Consider the following 13,037-nt stretch of genomic DNA (forward strand, 5'->3'; position numbering starts at 1 on the left):
TTTTTTTTTTTTTCCAAGAAGACATGTGGGAGAATTTTCCTGGGAGTAGAATTGCTGGGTCACTTATTAGTTTCCTATTGCTGCAGAAAGAAATTACTCCAAATGTGCTAGCTTAAAGCAACACACATTTATTATTAATATCTTTAGTTCTATGAGCATCTGATGTGGTTCTCGCTGAGCTAAAATCAAGGTGTCAGCAAGGCTGTGTTTCTTCTGGAGACTCTAGGGGGAGAATCCATGTCCTTGCCTGTTCCAACTTCTAGAGCATGGTTGCATTCCTTGGATGGTGGCCTCACCCCTACGTCTTCAGAGCCAGCAATGCTGCATCTCTCTTACTATGGTTCATCGTCACATCTCCACTTGACTCTACTCTCTTCTGCCTCCCTCTTCCACTTTTAAGAATCCTTATGATTACATTGGGCTGACTCAAATAATCCAGGATAATCTCCCAATTTTAAGGTCAATTTATTAGCAACTTTAATTCCACCTGCAACCTTAATTCCCCTTTTGTATGTAAGGTAACATATCCAGAGGTTGTGGGGAGTAGCTCATGAATATCTTTGAGGGGTAGTGTTACCCTAAGTCATAGGGTATTATACATTGTCCACTTGACTAGATAGTCTTAAATTGCTATTCTAAGCGGTGTGTGTGCATTTACACTCTCTCTGAAAGTGTATGAGAATTTTAGTTGTTCCATGTCCTTGCCAACACTAGAATCAATAATGCTTTAAAATGCTACCCAATCTGATGGATATGATTTGGTATCTCGCTGAGCGTCTTTTCATATAATTACTGGCTACTGAAGTTCCTTTTTTGTTTATTGCCTATTCCTTTCCTTTTCCTATTTCTAAATTGTGCTTTTTTATTTTGTTTTCTTACTCATTTATGGGGGGGTTCTTTAAATAATTCCATTACTAATTCTTTGTTGGTTATTTGCATTGCAATATTTTTTCCCAATGTGAATTATGTTTGAACTGTGTTAGAGTTTCTTATATTGCAGAAAAATTTTAATTTTAAAGTTGACAAATTCTGTCGTTCCCTACTTTCAGTAAGAAAGGTATCCCTCTTTATTCTTTAAAGAGCAACATTATACATTTAAATAATTTTCTTTGTATATAAGTATATATATTTCTGGATTTTTTTTTGAGTTGAAGCAACACAAAAAAGTCTGATTTATTGGGTTGGCTCAGTTTATAGAGGCTGCGACTGCATAATTTAAAGATTGTTGGGTTTATGAAATGTTATTGCTAGGAAGAATTTCAGAGATGATCTGGTCTGAAACTGAGGCCCAGAGGCAGAGAGTGGCAATTTGAGAAGTACTTTTATTGACAGATTGAACTGCATACACCCTGCGTTATATTATATTATCTGTATTGGCCAAGGGGCCCTGCCTTACCGTGAAGAGTATGATTATGAAAATAATAACTAGACATCAGTTTTGTTAAGAATCATCTGTTAGCTCTAAGGGTGCATATTTTCTTTTGGAAGGCTTCTGTCACAAACAAAACTCTACTGTGGAACAGGTCCCAAAAAGGAGACTTACTTTAGCAAAGTCCCACAACTTTCCTGTCTGGGTATACTCATCCACATCACTACCTGTTCCGCATGCTGCTCCTCCTCCTACTCACTGAACAGGTTTTATTTTCTCAATATCACTCAATTCTCAGATTCCTCAAGCTCAAAGATAAAATTAAGTGCATTTCTTATGCCCAAAATAAGTGTCTCAAGATTTTTTCACTATTTTTTTCTTAAGGGAGTGTTGCAGAGGAACTTAAGAGTGAGTGACAGTTGACAAAAGATGTGGTTGCCCAGCAACTGGCAATTTAAATAACTAGAAGCCGATACGATTTACCAACCTGATAAACAGCAAGGACTTTAATACAATCTAAAGGACTGCTACAGATGTTGCATTGAGCTATTTATATGTGTTGATCTGTCTCAGTCTATTTTAATATATGCATATATATATATGCATATTTTCTCTTGCAGAACTGGAATGGAAGCAAGGGCTGTGTCTTTTCCCCGGTGTGACATTAATAGAGGTTGCCTGTAATATAATGAATTGTTTTAGTCCCCTTGTTTTTATACAGATTCTCAGTTTCAAAAGAAGCTTTCTCACTCAGAGGCAATAAATGTCCTGTGGATTGAGTGCTGAGTTTGTTTTGAGTTCTGACACTGTATTTATATACACAGTAATTGCTACATTATTTTTGCAGGTTTTATCATTTGAATCTTTTTTAGTTTTTGAGATGGAGTTGCAGTTGTTGTTGATTCTTCACAGGAATAATGAGATGTAATAGGATTGGCTCTGAGTGAGAGTAACCTTAATTGATAAGCCTGTTTTACTAAGGGTATCATTAAGACCCTCGATCCCCTCATGAGCCAATTGGCTTCCTGGAGCAGGTGAGCTTCTGTCGTTGCAGCCTCCTTGACCCTTAGTGAACATCTTTCACATGGTTTTTGAAAGGGACTGTGGAAAAGCTGCAACCCATATTGTACTATAATAATAGTATAGTAACCCAAAGAGTGCCACCTCCTGGCAGGAGGTTAGCATGAATGTTTTGTATGTAAATAACTTATATTTGAGGCCAGCGCGGTGGCTCACACCTGTAATCCTAGCACTCTGGGAGGCTGAGGTGGGAGTATCCCTTGAGGTCAGGAGTTGAAGACCAGCCCGAGCAAGAGCAAGACCGCTGTCTCTACTAAAAATAGAAAAAATTAGACAGTCCTGATGGTGCGCACCTGTAGTCCCAACTACTTGGGAGGCTGAGGCAGCAGGATCGCTTGAGCCCAGGAGTTTGAGGTTGCTGTGCGCTAGGCTGATGCTGCGGCACTCTAGCCCAGGCGACAGGGTGAGACTCTGTCTCAAAAAAACAAAAAATTAAAAAAAAAACCCAAACTCATATTTGAGAAGCAGTCTGTATGAAATTCTGTCATCTCAGTGGGAACAGAGTGTGCTACATAAAACAAACTACTGTCATCCTGTTACTAGCATAAAATTTGAGATAATTTTGAGGATAATTTTTACATTGAAAATATTTTATGATATGGGGAATACAAAAATAGATCATTTGTAATTACAAATAGTTGAAGGACACAGCAAGGCAGTTTTAAAATTATTTGTTGAAATTATTTATAATCCATTGAGGGTAGGACTTGGCAAACTTCCAGGAAAGGAGGACATTTCTGTTAACCAGTGCTAAAATTCAATATCCTAAAGCTGTGTGCCAGCTCTTCCATGGTACCTTCCCCTTTTACCTCTAAACGCAATGAAGACTACCCTTCTTCAAATTCCTGTAGCACTTGTGCTGTCCCATTTTTTTAAGGAAATGATAGCCATCAGGGCTGCAGTGGTTCATAATTCCAGGGGCAGTTTGCAGCATAGAGACCCTGAATGTCATAACGATACCTCACATTTATTGAGCACTAAGCTTAGTGTTTTAAATATATTGTCACTCATCCCTAGTGATCCTGCAAGTAGCTATTAGAGCCAACAACATATAGGAGAGGAAACTGAAGGTCAGAGTGGTAAATAATTTGCCTGTGAAAATAACAACAGTTGGAATTTGCCGTAAGTGGTTCTCATACTTTAGGTCAGCTAAGAATCACGGTTGAAAGTTGTTAAAACTGCTGTTTCTGGGGCCTGTCCCAAAGATTCAGATTTAGGATGTCTCAGATAAGTCTTGAGTGTCTAAATCTGCATTTTCAGGGGGGTTCTTGGACCACACTCTGAAAAGTCACTGGTATGAAATCTGTGAGGCAGGAACTATCTCAGGCTTGTACTGAACATTCACAGCAAGCACTCAGTAAGTACATGAGTTTTATAAATTCAAGCATTGTTAAAACTGTTGCCCCTGTGCTAAATAGACCCCACAAAGTTCCGTGGCATGAACGTGGTTGTTCTTAACTTGAATATCAATATAAAGTTTATGCAAGTTAGAAAAGTCCATAGTAATTTGTAGGGTGAAGTTCAAAGAACAAGATATCTGATATGATGATTCAATTTTTACATATTAGCATATTCTGGAAATTTAGATGTATCCTAAATTAGGTGTACTGGTGTGTGTTCACAAAGAAGCCTCTGTAGAAAAAGGAAAAATATAGGCTAGAAAAGGACCAGAGAGGGATGGAATGGATAAATCTTAGGTATAAAATAGAGTTCTTTGGGAGGGGATGGGAAAGAGGTAAAGATGGGAGATGTGGGATCGGTTCAATTCATTAGTGAAGGTAGGTTCTTTGGAAAGGGGTCAAAGGAGGAATGGCCTATTCAATTGGAAGAGATCCCAGAGAAAACCTAGTGGAAAAGCGGGCCATAGATGGGGGGATGAGGAGTAAACAGAATTGTTGACAATGTAGGTTTTGCCTGGGGAAGAATCCCATGTACATTACCACTTTGGGCAATGGCCGTGGTGGCTCAGGGCTCATCCTGGTGTCCTTCTTCATTGTGTGGGTTTTCTGCTGTTACCATTTCTTCACCTGAGTGGCATATCTGTCCATGCCTGCAAATGTATCTTGGCTGGTTTAAAATTGGATGGACCGCTAGTAATACATAGAGCAGCAAGTAAAATGAGCTGTGGGATCCTGCCCAAAATAGAAAAAGGAGCCTATTGAAATTCCCAAGCCAAATCGATAAAACCGTAGAAAAGTTCTTCATAGAAGGATCTATACAGTACTAGGGGAATACACTTCATGTTTCTCTTCAAATTTCAACCAAATAATAGTTGTACCTAACTTACTGGTTTTTTTTTTTTCCCCGTTCTAATGTTTTCCTTTCTATCAACACCCAAGTGATTTTTAAATATGAGTAACATCAGTGAAGGATTATAGTAAACATAGTATATTTGCAAGCAAGGGATAGATAGCTCAGTATATTTCCTTAGACTACATGTTTGCCTTCTAAAAGAAAGAAAGAAAGGATGGAAAAAAGCTTTAGTAATTAGATCCCTGTTGTAACCCTAGTGGAGTGAGAAAGATTAATAGCTCTGCTGGAGGACTTTGTTCCACAGTGAGAGGCACTGTGTGTCACTGTTTTCTCTTGGGATAGAATTTGGCCTGAAGTAAAACACAATTTCTACAATAATAATGATAATAATAGCTAACGTTTTGGAGCACCTTCTCCTTACTGATGATTACATTTATTTCTTGCAAGCCTTACAATGACCTGGTAAGTTAAATAATTCATGTTTAAGCAACTGAGGCTCAGAGGGGTTAATTGACTTCCAGACCACCCAGCCGGTGAGACATTTTACAAGGGCACTGTGCTGAATGTGGGCATTATCAGATCTTCAAGAGGTAAGTTGCAGCATTAAAGAAATCACAGAATTTTTTTTTTTTAAGGTACACAATATTGAAGCTTGAAAAAGAGAACCACGTGACTCTAAATTACAATGATGGATAAAGGTCTTTTGTATTTGACTAGTTGATCATAACCAGTGCCTCCACACCAGTGAGGTAGTAGACCAGGGGAGCCAAGTTCTTTTAAGCATGCTTGGTCGGGCAGTTTTCTGCAGGGAAGGTTATAGTGTGTGAGTTCTAAAGCCCTCCTGCTGCACAGGTATCAGAGGTTGTCTGTTACAAGTTCCTTCACTTCGACTATTACTTCCTTTTCACAATTCTATTTTGGACTTCTGTGCCATGCGTATTTACAGGTAGACAAAGCTTTTTTTTTTTAAACAACGCCTTTGCCGTGACTGAAAAGGAGCCTTATATATCCTGCAGTTTCTGGGCATTGTGAGTCTCGTTTTAAAGTCAAATTGGTGATAATGGTGACTGTGACTCCTTATTGTCCAAGGAGGGAAGTTGCAGATAGGGCTCTTCAAAGATGATCCAATAAAAGTCAATGGAATAAGGCTTTTTGATAAAATGGTCTTTGTGACATAGAGGCTGTTTAAGATATGACTTGGGTACTGGGCATCCTGGGACTAAGCCCAGTGTTTTAAAAATGAAAGCTTACTACAAAAAGGTCTATTTTTATTAGTGCAGGTACTATAGTTGGCAGGATTTCTTTTTATGAAATGCAATATCCAGCAGACCATTCCTGATTATGTTATGTATTTTTAGATGTTACCATTGAGTTATATTTATAGGATAGACTACTGAATCCTATCTTAAATATGCAAAATATATGCATAACTAACCTCCCAAGCTGCGTTCTCTGCTCTATATTACAGCCGACATTGTAGCCTGTGCTTAAATGGTTCTCCTAAAAGTGTTAGAAGGAAGCTTAAGCACAGAGAGTGTGTGCGAGATGTGTGGCCCTCTGGGCGACACTTTCTGCTCTTAGCTGTACTCTGAGGGTGTAGTCTGGCAATGCAGGAGGGGAGTGAAACCAATAACCTTGCATGGATAACTTCCTGGAAAACAGAATGAACCAAAGGAAGTTGATATGCCAGTCTTTGCCATTGTGTTCGGTGATTCAGAGCATCAGGAGTATGTAATGGTATTAGGGAAGGTTAAATCACCAACTGCATCATTGCTGTGGCTCTTGCCTGTGCCCATCAGTTTCCAAGTCTCCAGAGTCCTCAGAGCCCTCAGAGTCCCAGACTCTCCACCATCCTAATCCTTAGGACAACATAAGTATTGTCAGGAACATGAGCACAGTCCTGCATCTGCTACTAAAGTTGAGGGGTAAGAAGTATCCTTACATCTCTGCATTCCATGTTACCGTATCTTGATGAATAGTGGTTCGATTATTTTGAGGCAAACTTGAGTTTGTAGAGCTTGTCTAATAAAAAAAATGGATTTCCCTGGAGGGGAAAAAAGCTGAGACTTTTAATAAGAAAGTGAGAAAGCTGAACCCTTCCAATGATCTGAGAAATCACCTCAAATGAAAAGCCTACAAAATGAGGCTGTCTTGGACAACATGGGCAAATTTGGGGGGGGTTATCTGGTGTCTCCTCTAATCCATGAAGGCACCTATCCCATATGAGTTTGCTTTTCCTACTTGGTGGCCCAAACTCTAGAATTTTTTTCTCTCTTACTTTGATCCAAATCTAAAGAGTGTGCTTTGGTCCTTCAGATTTATATACTTAACAAATTGGATAAATGATTCTGCCCTGGCTTCCCATCTGTTCCCTCATTCATCAAGAATTTATTGTGCACCTCTCATGAACCAGGTACTATGCTAGGTGTGGGGGTTACAGAGATGAATATAGTGCTATCCCTGAACTGAAGAACACAATCTCATGGTGGATAAAAGCACCCCACTGACTTAAGAGTTATTATTATTGTCTAACATAAGAGGTGTTACAGTACGGTGCAAGACACAATGGGAACGTACAAGAGGAAGCTGTCCTTTTACTTGGAGTGGTTGGTTAAGAATTCTCATTTGAACATGTCCTTAAAGAATTCAAAGTGGGAGGTGGGGAAGAGGTAATAGTATCCTTTGCAGAGGAAGGCACAAAAACATGGAAATATGAATGTGAATGATAATGTATAGGAATAATCAGGATTAACAGTCAGCTGATGTGCTTTAGTATAGCCACACCAGTGCTCATCCAACAGCTGTTCAGTCTGGTCAGCTGGCGCCTGTGCCTCAGTAGTAGTTAATAATGTTGAACATCACTCTAGGAGTAGTGACAGATTGCCTGAAACCACAGGGGTTACGTGTGAGAAAAAGGAGGGAGAGAAAGTGGAGTGGAAGGAGATTTGAATGATTATGAAGGAACTCAAATGCCAGCCAAGGAGCTGGTGTGTCACCAAATTGTGTTTACTGACTCATTCATTCATTTATACATTCCCTGAAGGCAGGAATACCAGATAGAAGATAGATCAAGAATCCAATTAAGTATAAACAATTAATTGAGCCAAGGCAATATTAATTGAAATGGAAAGGAGTGTTCTGACTTTGGTGACTGTCTATGGTAAATGCAAGAAACAGAGAAATGAAATAGCATCTGAGGTTTCCATAATAGGTAACAGAGTGTCTTGTATGTACTCAGTAAAGGTTGTTGAATTGAATAGAATGTTCAGAGCAATTTTTTAGTGCCTTTCTCCAAAGTTGAAATTGTGGCAGAATTTCAGGTTCTGAGGCATAAGGGAGAGATTATGGGTCTGATGAATTTCTCGGTGCTCAATGCACTGTCCCAGTAGGCTTTTCCATCAATAAATTATCTGTTAGTGGATTTGATAAATTGAGTCAGCTTATGAAGCATACTCTATAGAGGAATCAGGGCTAATGGCTCCAGATGAGAAGAGAAGGCCCTGCAGATGAGTGTGATGGCTTTGTAGACTGAACTGTAGATTATGACTTGTCCTAAGTCTGGGAAAGATATATTAGAGTCACATAGACAAGACTTTCGTTACAAGTCTACAAAAGCATTCTGCTTTCTTAGTAGAACACTGTTCAAAATAATACCAATTGCCAAAAGGGAGAAAAAAAGAAAACTGTAATAAGAAGCTCAGAATATAGTTAAAAACCAAAAGGAATATTGTGGTATTCAGGGTATATGAAGTCTAAGTCAAATTTGAAAGTTTCTACTGAGAGATGACTTGTAGACATTTATTCCAATGTTTTGATTCATTTTACTGTGTTTTGTGACTGAGTTCTATCTATTCTATGGCTCACTAAAGGATACAGGTTATTTAGTAAGGAAGACCTGTATCTCAGTGAGCTATTGTTGAACTTGTGATGACTAGGTAGTCAGGGTCTTGATATTCAAGCAGCTCTACTCAAATGGCCTATAATTCCTTGTGATGCAACAAAGAGAGCTATGGGCTAAGAGTCAGAAGACCAGCCCTACATTTACCACCCACGTATCTGTGAACAAATCCCTGAAACCTCTATGCCTCAGACTCCTCATCTGTAAATGGGAATAATAATAAGAACAGTGTACTCCAAAGGACTGTTGTGAAGATCAGAGGAGATATTCCATGTGCAAATTCTTCGTGACCTGTAAAGCTCTGCTGATTTGTAATGTTATTGCTACTGAACAGGCCATGGTTAGAGGACCTGTGGAAAGACCATTGCAAATGAAGTTAGTGACAGTAATGGGCTAGGACAATGAAATGTTTTAGTGCCTTCTCTCTCCCTGGCTGCATTGGCAAGCTAAGACATTGCAAGATGTCACTGCCTTGGGTTATTGCCTAGTCTATATCCCAGGATATTATAGCAGTAACTTACTTGCAGGGAGCTGATCAACTTGTAGTCAGAGATGATCTTTTTGAAGCAAAGATCCTTAGTCTTTTATTAAGGATCCAAGTTGCTCAGAGAACATAGTTAAGAACCAAAATAACCCATTCCTAGCTCTCAAGAGATGAAGGATTCATTGTAGCAGTTTTGTTTTTGTTGCACTTGTATTTATCTCTTTAAATGTGCACTTATATATATTTTTTTACAGCATGGGCAAACTCATGTTCAGATTAATTGGAGCTATTAATTGAAAGCAGATATATTTCTATTATGTGCTTTAATGATTGGTACTTACAAACAATCTGCATTATTTATTTATTTTTTTTGGTTATCTACCCTCTTCAAGGCCAGTTTCCTATTATTTCTAGTTCAGGCTTATTGTAAGAATGACTAATATATGAGGGGAAAAACTTCCTCATTCTAAACAGTCTATTTCTCTTTAACCTTTTGAATAAAGAAGTGTGGGAAGATTTGAGAAAAAAATTGCTCATTCTTATTGACAGATGTTGAATACTAACCCCCCTTTCTTTTCCAAGCAGCTAAAAATGGTATTAATTTATGTAAAATTCTACATGGATTTTGTCCCTTAAAAGTGTAGATCAGGCTACTAATGTGCTGATTTTGTGGCCATGAATAGAGGGAAGCATGTATAGCCTATGATACATCCATACACATAATGTGCATGTACATATAGCAGATCAATACCCCTGAAACATTTTAGGAGAACTCTTCAAATGACCACATTCCAGTCGTGCAGCTGTAGTCGTAGTGATAACTTTAGTTTAATGTGGCTTATTGAAAATGGAAATGCAATAAATGGAAACTAGTACACATAACATAGAAATGCCTGTTAATTTTTTTATGACAGTGTTCAGATAACAATGCTTTCATAATGTTAAAAGAATATGTCATGATTAGGCAGTTCTTAAGAGCATTGAATGGCAAAGAGAATTGTTTAAATTTCAAAAAAAATGATATTTGGAAGCCAAATTTATATTTCCATCCCAGATTCACTTTGTAACTCAAGTTTTGAGCTGTGTTGTCAAAACCCAATAATTATATATCTAGCCACAAATCAGCATGTCATGGACAGTTTTTATATGTGTTCATTGTGGAAATAAGTGGCAGGAGATATTGCTGTTGAACTGTTGGAGACTGTTGATTAAATTTGAGTTGTATTTGTACATATACAAGTGTATGTACAAAGTGACATTAAAAACAGTATTTTTAAAAACACAGACTAACTTGCTCTTGATGGAAGGCATCTTTCAGAGCTGCTGCACTTACATTCTCTAAATGTTTCCTGTCCCTTGCTGTTTGTTATTCTTAAGTTAAAATCAAACTGTGTCACTGAGAATCAAGAATGTATCAAGAGCATTTATGAAATGCTTCAAACTACAACATAAAAAGTAAAAATGACAAAAATCTCGGAGCTTACGTTTATTAATTTAAGATAGTCTATAAGTTCAAATTCCAGTAAATTTAATTTTTATATTACTTTATTTAGTTTTAATTGTGAAGCACATGACATCTCTATTTTCTTACTCATCTGGTGGGGTGGGATGGGACGAGAGAATTCCAAGTTAGCTATTAGCATGGTTCTTGTGAAAATAGTATCAAATATGATGATATATCCAAAAGCACTTTGTAACTATAAAGAGCTATGCAAATGATGTTATTATAATAAATATGACATTGACAATTTTTAATTTAAAGTCAATGTCAGAATGTCTATTTTCTTATATAAAAATTAGATAGTTTTTGCTCTTTGTTTTTCATCTTCATTTTGTAGAGATGTTGTTTTCTCATTGACATGGAAATTAAGATTGTTTTGATAATGCTAATAAAATAAGTTTTAAAGGAGATTTATAAAAATGTACATGTTTATTGCTAGTAAATTTTCGTACTTATTGGGCACTAAAGATGTGATGAGAAATAGCCTGCTAGACCTGATGACTCTGCTTAATTACTTTAATAACTAAATAGCACATTTCTGTTTAGAGACCATTTGAAATATTATTGGTATTCTTGGTGATGTTATAAAGTTCTTCAAAGAAACTATGTATTTATATCCAGCTTTATACATTTGGGCAAAAATAGTAATGACACTTTCAAAATACTGATGGGGAAACGAGTCACAATAAATATGTTGGATCTCAAGATAAAGGGATGTATAATCTGAGAGTTACAGCATCTGTCTATAAAAATAGTGCAGTTGGGATATACTATTTTGGTAAGATGTTCATTAAGTGTAACTTTAAAAGCCTCTTCTTTTATTTTTAAGTTTGACATTCCAGTAAACTGTTAGGAAAAGGTCCTTCCAATTGCTTTTCCTCTAAGTGTCTAGAAGTGGGAGTACATTCAAATTAAAGGCAGAAAGTCCCTTAAATTCCTTTCAAGAAGTCTGTCCGGTTAGTGTAACTCTTAGAAAGACAATGGCTGTTATTAACTTTTGGCTGGAACAAGATTGCAAAAGACTTCAAGAAGAAATAGCAATTGTAATGGGAGTTTTCTGTCACTCTTATAGTTTATGGCCTATTTGTTCCTTTTTTTAGTCCATTAAACATTTTTTTTTGCCAGGAGGTCCCATCAGTAGAAGGAAGTCTTTGACAATGATAGTTTAAAATGCTGTTGTAGTGAGATACTTATATCTAAAATCCAAAAAAAGATTTTTAATTTCTATAGTAATGAAAATAGCAAATTATAGTGAATAATAACTAGTAAACTATCTATAATTACATGAATTGCTTTCTCACTTACAGATTCCTTCTAGACCTATTATTTTATTTCAGTGTTCACAATATTCCTGTGCCATGAACAAGACTGCTAAATTTTTTTTCTTATAGATGAAGACTTAGAAACGTGGGAAGTTGATGGGACAGCCTCGAAGACCCTCGGTGTCAAGTTGTAGCTGGGTCAAGACTTGAGGCCACTTCTCTGTTTCTTTTCCAATGTGACTTGACATAGCTTGTATCTTACACACTGCATATTTCTTATGTCCTAGGTTTCTCCTCTGCCAGACCCTCTGGGACCACCATCGCCAGCTGAACGAACGAAGGCTGTGACTCCTCATCCTAGTCAATCAGTCCCTCTGGTTCCCATGATGAGCTCACCAGTGCAGCCCGGTCAGTCTGGTTGCTTCTTAAGCAATTATTAGACTTTATGTGAAAGATACTGCTTTGTGGTGCTTCAAACCAAGCAATTTAAGTAATGAAGGAACTTTTTTCCCTGACAAAGATCAGTTAATATAATAATAAATTTTGAATTTTGCATTTTATAGTTAATTCTCTATTACTTAACCTATTTTGCTTCCTGGGCAACTAATTTCATTTGCATTGTAGTCTGAGCACTGAGCTTTACTTCTAATGTAACATTCAGATTGAATTTTATGAAGTTATGAATATTAAATATTATGTAGGAATCTAATTTACACCCTTAGTTCTTTCTGACCTAAAAGGTGTCTTGTATGCTTCTAAATTATGCTGTGGGGCTTTGGAAGTCAGCTTGTGGATTGACTCCGCCTCCATCTCTTTGATACACCGGAAGGATATTTTTCCTCCCCGCCCTTCTTTGCTGCCACTCCTGTTTCCTATATGCGTATTTAATTATAATCTCAGCACCTGCTTCCTCCGAGTCCAGGGTGGTATGTGTGGATCATGTACTGCTGTGGTCAGCACAGCCAACACCCATTCCTCCAGGAACAGGGTGCCACTTTTGGAACAAACACAATCCAAGTTTTGGGAATGATGGAGTGGGGTCAGATACCACATGCTAATAACAGACAAATTTTAAAAGAATTTTCTGCTTGGATCATTATGGGAGCCTTTATTTCTCTATATTCTTCAGCATATTGATATCTTTGAGATATTCAACTCTCTGAGTTGAAGCTTATGTAATGCCATATTCA

General features: G+C 37.4%; 1 protein-coding gene across 1 annotated transcript in view; it reads left to right on the plus strand.

Moving 5' to 3' along the window:
- Nucleotides 1-13,037, plus strand: part of HDAC9 (histone deacetylase 9) — an 805,060-nt gene that overhangs the window by 55,256 nt on the left and 736,767 nt on the right. Inside the window, exon 2 of the mRNA XM_012659408.1 lies at nt 12,135-12,255. The gene's annotated coding sequence lies outside the window, so the exon portion shown is untranslated. The remainder of the gene's footprint in view (nt 1-12,134; nt 12,256-13,037) is intronic.

The sequence above is a fragment of the Propithecus coquereli genome, unplaced genomic scaffold (genome assembly GCF_000956105.1).
Source record: "Propithecus coquereli isolate 6110/MARCELLA unplaced genomic scaffold, Pcoq_1.0 Scaffold61, whole genome shotgun sequence".
In the NCBI taxonomy this organism is placed as follows: Eukaryota; Metazoa; Chordata; class Mammalia; order Primates; family Indriidae; genus Propithecus; species Propithecus coquereli.